General features: G+C 47.4%; 1 long non-coding RNA gene across 1 annotated transcript in view; it reads left to right on the top strand.

Annotated features, from left to right (window-relative positions):
- The first annotated feature begins 380 nt into the window (after positions 1–380).
- LOC103366773 (uncharacterized) overlaps positions 381–7,981 on the top strand; it is an 11,764-nt gene continuing 4,163 nt past the window's right edge. Inside the window, exons 1-2 of the long non-coding RNA XR_520687.1 lie at positions 381–475; positions 2,479–2,653. This is a non-coding gene — a long non-coding RNA (uncharacterized LOC103366773). The remainder of the gene's footprint in view (positions 476–2,478; positions 2,654–7,981) is intronic.

Raw genomic sequence — 7,981 nt, 5'->3', positions numbered from 1 at the left:
TGTCTTTCCCTTCCCCACCCTCGCTGCTTCTCACATAATTTCCCCTGTTCCTTGTCATGTTTGGACAGATCGCATACGGCGGTTTGGCCTAAATTGGTGCTGCGGTCAGCTGGTTTCTCAACCTCGGAGCTGTTTCTGAGAAGTGCTGCAGAGCTGAGAGGATGAACGCACTCACACACGCGACACTGATGATGATGATGATGATGATGGTGATTACCGTGATGATGGAGAGCAGCGACTAAACTCTGAGCTGTTGTGTACACAGCGTCCTGCCGAGTCATGGTGGGCGTGGAGCGCTGGACGGTCCGGCCAAACCGCCGCGGTGGGCGTTCGAGCTGACGGGACCTTTGACTCGGCTGCTGCAGCGCCGAGACGAGCTGAGACACGATGGAAAGCAGCCGAGTCAGTCGGAGGCTTTTGGACGCTCGACTGTGTGAAGCTCCAGGGACGGTTTCCACGACCACGAGGCTGCAGGGTACGAACGTTTGCGCCGCTGCCCGCTGCTAAACATCACGTTGTTCTGCTGTTTTTAAAGCGTACGTTTCAAACGTTTCGTAGCAAGATATCTATTGAAGTCACAAATCGCATTAATTTAGAAGAACAGGCCAAATAATGTAAAAATGTGAATCTTTACAAATAACACATTATTGTTTTACAATGAGCAGCCATAAAGCTTCACTATATTTACACTCGCTGGTTTTTAATCAGCTGAAAATTTCATGATTTTTCAGATCGTTAGCATTAGTGTACGTCGAATTTGAATTAATGTGTTTTTTAGATTTTTTTTCTGTAACTAACTACAGCGTCATTACTGTCTGTATTGTAACATAAATGTGCACATTTCAGCTCTTGGCGTCTATCGTTAAATAACCAACTGGTGCAAAGTGGGAAAAAAATCTGGAACAGTCGCCTCTGTTCTCACGTTAGCTACCTGAGCTAAGCTAATGTTAGCCGCGGTGGTGTCTTCGGCAGCAGGATCGTGGTGAGTGACACCGACCCTGTGTTTGTTTAAACGGATAAAGAGAAAGTAAAACAGCTCACGACTGTCTATTCACGAGACTAAGAACAGCTCGATAAAAACAGAAACACGTCGCTGCTAATGTGTCGCTACTTCTTAAAACAGCATGTTTTGAATGGAGGTCTTGTTATGAGCGGCGTGTTACCGTGTCGTAAACAACTTCCTGTTCGTGACTCAGTCAGGTAACTGGTGAAATCACAAAAAAAGTATTAATTTAGAAAAAAAACGAACCGGCCACGTTTGAAGAAAAAAAACCCCGGAAAAACCTGGATCGTCTTTACACACATCGACTCGTTCTTTTACAGCGTGTGACCGTAAAATACTTATATTTACACTCACTGTAATTAAATCAGCCTGAAACATAATTATTTGACAGCTTGTACATGTGTAATTGCTTTCACATAGTTTATTTTTTGTATTCAACAGATTTAGAAAGACAGAACGACAGCATTCATTCAGAAGTTGATGGTAAAAACAAGAAGAAACAGGATGAGTCTGGGAAAAAAAATACAGAAAATATCAAGTAAAATCATTAAAAAAAAACATTAATTTAGGTGCCGACTTTAAAAAAAAAAAAAAGAAAAAAAATCTGTAAATAACGTCCATGTAAAATATCTGAATGAATAAACTGTTGGTTGTGCTGTGTTTGTGTGCACTGTGTTTAAATGTGCTGAAAATATCATTACTTTGGAGATCTTTACGATTATTTTACTCTGAAACTCTGCCACAGATTAAACATGGTAACTGGTAAAAACCACAGGACCAGAGTTTTCTGGCTGTAAAAAAGAAAGCGGAACAAAAACAGTGAACGTCGGCCATGTTGAAGGCCAGCTGGGCGGCGTGAGCGCAGTTTGCTGAACGTACCTGAGCTGCACTCCTTCAGCTGTTCAGAGACCGCCTCACACGGATCTGTTCAGTGAAGCTCGAGTTCAGCGTCGGCGGTCGGAGGCGACGAGGACGGAGTCGTCGGCGAAGACGTTTGCTTGTTGTCGTGTTTGTGCTGTTTGGACTCGTTGACTCGGCGCCGACTTGAATCAGCCGCTCGGTGTCATGTCGGCCTCTTAATGTGCTGTTTTCACTGTCAACACGCCGAACAAGCGTTTTAGTTTGATTTATTCATGCGGCGTCGTGCTCTCATCCATACTTCAGTGGGCTGTTTATGCTGCACTCGGAGCTCAGCGTCGACCTTAAATCAGCTGCAACACATAAAAGTCCCTCTGAAGGTGTTTGCTGTAATGCAATGCTGGTTTTTCCCACTATTTTACATTCTCTGTTGACATTCACTTAGTCAGACCTCGTGACTCTTAGAAACCTCACTGAGAAGTGAATGAGATAAACAGTGACACTGAAAAAGAAATTCTTTGCAGTTTTGTGTCTTTCATGCCCTTAAAAAGGCACAAAGTGCGGCTCGGACGCTGTTGCTCCACCGGTTGGAGTCACTGGTCGCTCTCTGTGTACAGAATCAGCATGAATGGAGGTGCAGACGCTGGATTGGCTGCTGTTCCAGCCAGAGGAGGGAGCGTCTACCTGTCCTGGAGGTCCTGAGGGTCAGCGTCCAGATGGATCCGTAATCCCTGCAGCGTGTTCTGGTTCTGCCCTCGTCCGGCCGGAGGTGCCAAGAAAGCCTCCGATCAGGTAAATATAGAAGCAAATCCCCAAAGAAAGCCCAGGTGCTCAACGACGAGTCTCCTCCAGATGTGAACTCCAAACAGGAGAAACGCCTGGAAGAGAGAATGAAAAGAGATTTTCAGAACCCTGTATATAATCGGTCCACTGGTGGCCCAGTAACCTGCTGCTCTGCCCTCTGAAGCTCCAAACTAGAACTTAAACAGGTTCAGCTAGATCCAGACACCCTGACGTCACTCCCGTCCAGAAATCAAACACATAAATACCAACTAGCGTCCATCTCTTAAACGTGGGCGACGCTGGCGTCGTGTTTTTGTCTCTCTGAACATGTTTTGACTCTGATCTTCTGACACGGTTTCTGCCGACTCCTTCGGTTCTGGAAACAAAACCACCATGAGGCTTCTAGGTACAGCAAAGTCTCGTTAGTCCACAGTCAGGATAAAGTAGAACAACAGCTGATTCAGTGTGGGTCTGAATGAGGTTTGATTAACAGTCCGAGTCCAGAAGTCCAAACGACACCACCGACCAGAAGCACGAAGGCCTTCAGCTTTCTGGTGGTCGATGTGTCTTCACTAAAGAAGCAGATGTGAGCTCAGGGTTGTGACGCTTCAACAAAATCGCTTCGTTCTAAACGTCCTCTTTAAAAACCCTCCAAAAACTAGTGTTACTTNACGTAAAACCACAACAAAAAGACGTAAAATCACAACAAAAAGACGTAAAGCCGCAACAAAAAGACGTAAAACCACAACAAAAAGACACAAAACCAACCCAGTTAAGACCCAGAACCAGCGCAGCGTTGTCTGAAATCAAAGATGCTGAATTGCTACAAAAACGGCAAATTACAAATAAATCCCCACAAAAACATCACAAAGATGTGAAATCAACCTCAAAACATGCGAAACCACAACAAAATATACAAAAACACGACAAAAAGACACAAAACCACAACGTTAAGATGCAAACCACCACAATAGACCCACAATCACCACAAAAACAAAAACCAAACCCAAAGAGCAACACGCTGAGTCAGCACAAGAAAATGGAAACGACCAGGAAACACCAGAACCGGGTCGCTGGTTCAGCGCGTCGCCTCGTGGTCGCCGCGTTTTTCTGGTTTTATGCGTCTTTTGTCTCGTCTGAGTCTCAAACTGAGAACAAAGTGGAACGACGTGAATCTGACGAACCGACGAGTCGTTTTCCTGATCGTGATGTGTTCAGGGACCGTGGGACAGTTTGGCGTCCGTGGATTCCGGCTGATGGGAGCCGTTACTCCAGGATGAAACGCCGCCAGGGCCGTGTCGGGTTCAGGTTGAGACTTCACGGTTCTCATGTTTGTGGTTTCGTTGCCGTTCAGGAGAGTTTTAGTCTCATCGTTCTGCTTCGGTTAACCTGAACCAGAACAGAAGAAACCGTCAGAGGTTCACTTCCTGCCTCAGCCGTGTGTGTGTGTGTGTGTGTGTGTGTGTGTGTGTGACGCAGTGGTGTTTGATCTCTGCTGAGTCATCACAGAAAGTGACTGCAGCCGACGCCTTGTTGTGGTCGCACACTGATGTCAGTCCAGGTGTGTGTCTGTGTGTGTGCGACCTCGTGACCCGGTGTGTGTTCCCCACATGTGTGTGTGATCAGAGCCGAACGCACGCGTTCTGCTTCTCCAGCGGACCCACGGTGTGTGTTCCGGGTCGTTCTGTGTGTTACAGGTCTGATCCTCAGAGTGACTGTTTGATCTGAACATCGTCATCAAAGACGTGGATAAAAGCCTCCACACACACACACACACACACACAACCTCACCTGTTCCTCGTACAGGACAAACATGGACGCCGTAGAGAACCAGAGGAACTGGAGCTGAAGCTGGAGAACGTTGAACCCCCAAACACATCATCCAAGTGACTCCATTTATCAGCCACAAACCCTAAACGCCCGACGGGCCTTGAACGCACCATCTCCAGCTGATGGTGGAACATCTGGAGACATGGAGGTAGTTGAACATCTGCATGATGGACCATGTTGTGTGTCCGTTTGTGTTTAGCTTGTTTTGCTCATTGTGAACCTGTTTGTGGTCGTTTCCGTCTCTTTGTGCTGTTTTGTCTCCTTGTGTTCGTTTTCTGTCTGTCTCTGATGTTTCCGTCTCTGTGCTGGTTTTTTGGTACTTCCTGTTTACTTAACATCTTCTTCTGGTCTTTTTGTCACTTTGTGGTGTCTGCGTTTTCCTCTATAACAAATAATTGATTGTATTCCGCCTCCTGACTTCTCTCTCCTGCTTCGTGTTCTGGTTCCAGAGCTGCAGGACTTCATGCTGCAGAGAAACAAGAACCTCGGTGAAGGTCAGCCGCTGCCCTCAGAGGTGAAGAACCGGTCGAGACTCTTCTCCAGACGCCTCACAGCCAACTGATTCTGGATTCTTTATTTGTGTTTCCAGCAGCGTGGTCGTCGGCGCTGATCTCCTGATTCTGTGTTTTCCTGTTTAATTACAGTAAACGAGCTGGTAAACAGAGCGAAGGAGGGAAACTCTCTCACACGTTACATAAAGACGTCGCAGCAGATGGAAGCCGTGGCGTTAAATCAAGTCATCAAAAATACATCGCATTACATAAACACTCTTCAATTACACGCCGGCGTGAATAATTCAGCCGCGACTGCTGTTGAACAGGCGCTAGCGGGACGGAGAGTGCGTTTGTGTGTCGGTAGCCGAGGCTGTTGTGCGCCTTTCCTCCGGTGGATGCGGGGCAGACATGTTTGGAACGTAAATAGAACGATAAATTAAACAGAAAAACCAAAGCCGGCTCAAAATGTTGAGTTTGAACAAAGCGTGTTTGTGCAGAGCAGCAATTAGCGGCGGCGCTGCAGAGTCAGGTTCCACCGCCCAGAACAAACAAAAACACGTCTTTACATAAGCTGTCCGTCAGCGCCGTCGCACACAGACACACAACGCCAAGGTGACCTCTGCACACACCGGCGTGACCATCGCCTGATTCTGACGCCTTTCTGTGCTGCTGCTGTTTTTCACACATTTGTGCGTCAATATTTAGATTCTGACGCATCAGCTGGAGAATCTCTTGATTTCTGGTGAAGTTGTGACGCACAAACACACTGTTGTCTCGTCTCTGACACCTTTGTGTTGTTTTAGATGTTCTTCTAGTTGTTGTGTGTCTGTTTGNTGTTCTGTGGGACAGTTCGTCTCTGTTCCATCATTTTCTGACTCTTTTCTGTCATCTTGTGTTTTGTTTTTGTCGTTGTGTGTCTCCTTGTGTCTTTGTTGTCGTTGTGCGTCTCGTGTCGCCTCCTCGTCCTGCAGATCTTGGACTATTTTTTAAAGAACAAATCCTCGGCCTTTTCCCGGCTGGTCAACGGCCAGCAGGAAGCATCGAGCTTCTCCTCACGTCAGACAACATTTGGTTTCACGAGCAGGTTTCAAAAAGCTGCCGTTTGATCAGTACTTGTGAACCCTGATGAGATGACGTTCAACCAGCAACCCGGCTGAGTGAAAGCAGTCGGAGGCGTTTCTATGACTTAAATATATAATGAAATGATTTCCATGTTGTGCTTCGTACTTGAGCAGCACCGTTATCACTGCTCTACGTTGTGACAGACGCTCCTGTTGGACACTTGAGCGGCTGAGCTCAAGTCTGACGAAGCCGGCCTCATTAAGTCCCTGCAGCTTGTTTTTATTAAGTCGGTGCAACATTATTCTGTCGACCACCTAAAGTCATGTTTGACACGTTAAATCAGCAGCTTGCTGGCACACACAGGAACTTTCAGTTTGTTCTCATTTTCTCCGGAGCTTTCCTGCGTTCTCATGGATCGTCTTAGGTTGTGTACTGAGGTTCTACGGATCCGTTCTGTTTCTGTTCTGCTGGGCGGTTGTGAAAACGAGCTGCAAATTCAGGAGAAACCACCAAGTATGACGCCCACCGGCACTCTGAGAGTTTGACACGGTGACGCTTCCAAGAAGCGCCGAGGAATTCAGCGCCAAGAGAAACTCTGAGAGAGGTCCGCTGAGTCAGCCGGCGAGAGCGTCGGGGTCCTGATTCACGACTGAGTCCACTGGCAGTCATGTTCCTCTGACGTTTGGTGCGTAGAAGCTGCTCTGAATCAGCTCAGACCCTTGGAGGTGTCACGGGTCTGAGTCTGGAAAATGTCCGGAAACGTGAAAACACAGACGATACCGAAGACGAGCAGCTTCAGAGCTGCACATGAGAAGAGCTGGAGATCCATCAGGCAGTCGCTGCACTCTTAAAGCTGTAAGAGAGGTTCTGTCTGTGCACAGGTGTGTTCTTGAAACCCAACTAGGTAGTTCTGCAGCATAGACAAAAGCTAAAAGCAGCTGAAAAGTGACTGAACAGGTGTGTTAACCTGCATCTTGGCAACTCAAACGAGCAGCTTTTATAAACTAAAAATGTCTAAAAGAAAGTGAACAGTGACTGAAAAGCATTTAAAGGTTCTGAGCCCAGACTCAATCTGGTGGGTTGTCGTGACTGAAAACAGCAATTCAGAACCAAAGTGAAGCGACTGAACGGCGTCTCACGGGCGTAGCTTAGCATAAACCTGATAAAGTGGCTTTAAACCCAAGTGGTGTTGTCGGGTAAACAACGGCAAACAGCAGCTGAATCAGGACGGACTGAAATGAAAGTAAAGGCTGCCTGGAAGCGGCTTCGGTCTCTGAACCTTTAGACTCTGCAGAAGGCAGCAGGTGAGTCGTAAACACAGTCTGAAAGGCCTAAAACTGAACACTAGCGACTGAAAAGCTTCTCAACGTGAAGTTTAAACTAAAGTGCGATCTTTTCTGACGCCCGGCCGGGTCGTTCTGTCGGAGAACCAAGTGAAAAGTGAAGGCGATGGTGTTTTTTTCACCTCGTAAACAAACATGAAAGCAGCGACTGGAAAAGAGAGTAAACCGACTGGAGACGCCTCCTCCTCATTACGACGCTGCGTCTGTGCGTCCTCCTTCGTCGCTGGTTTCAGGTGTGACGATGAAGGAACCTGCGAGTCACATGACGTGGACGTGAGCCAATCGGAGGCCAGAGCTCAGCTGTGCCCCGTAATGGGGACAGAACCTCGTTTTAACACTTTCCAGTGACGCCGCGGCGAGAGAGAAAACACGACTCGCTTCGCTTTGCTGCTTCCACTTTTACCGCTCCGTGACCTGTGTGACATCATCGCCCTGCTCTCGCCTGATAGGTGGGTTTGGAGTCTCGCTTTGAGTACAACGACCACATCAGTGGAAACGCTGCTGCGGTGTTTCCACACAACGCCTACGCAAGCACACACACACACACACACAACAGACACACCCCGACATGTGCATGCCACACACACACACACACACACACACACACA

The sequence above is a fragment of the Stegastes partitus genome, unplaced genomic scaffold (assembly GCF_000690725.1).
Source record: "Stegastes partitus isolate 25-593 unplaced genomic scaffold, Stegastes_partitus-1.0.2 Scaffold976, whole genome shotgun sequence".
Lineage (NCBI taxonomy): Eukaryota > Metazoa > Chordata > Actinopteri > Pomacentridae > Stegastes > Stegastes partitus.
The sequence above is the reverse complement of the archived record's forward strand: the minus strand, read 5'-3'. Positions and strand labels throughout refer to the sequence as shown.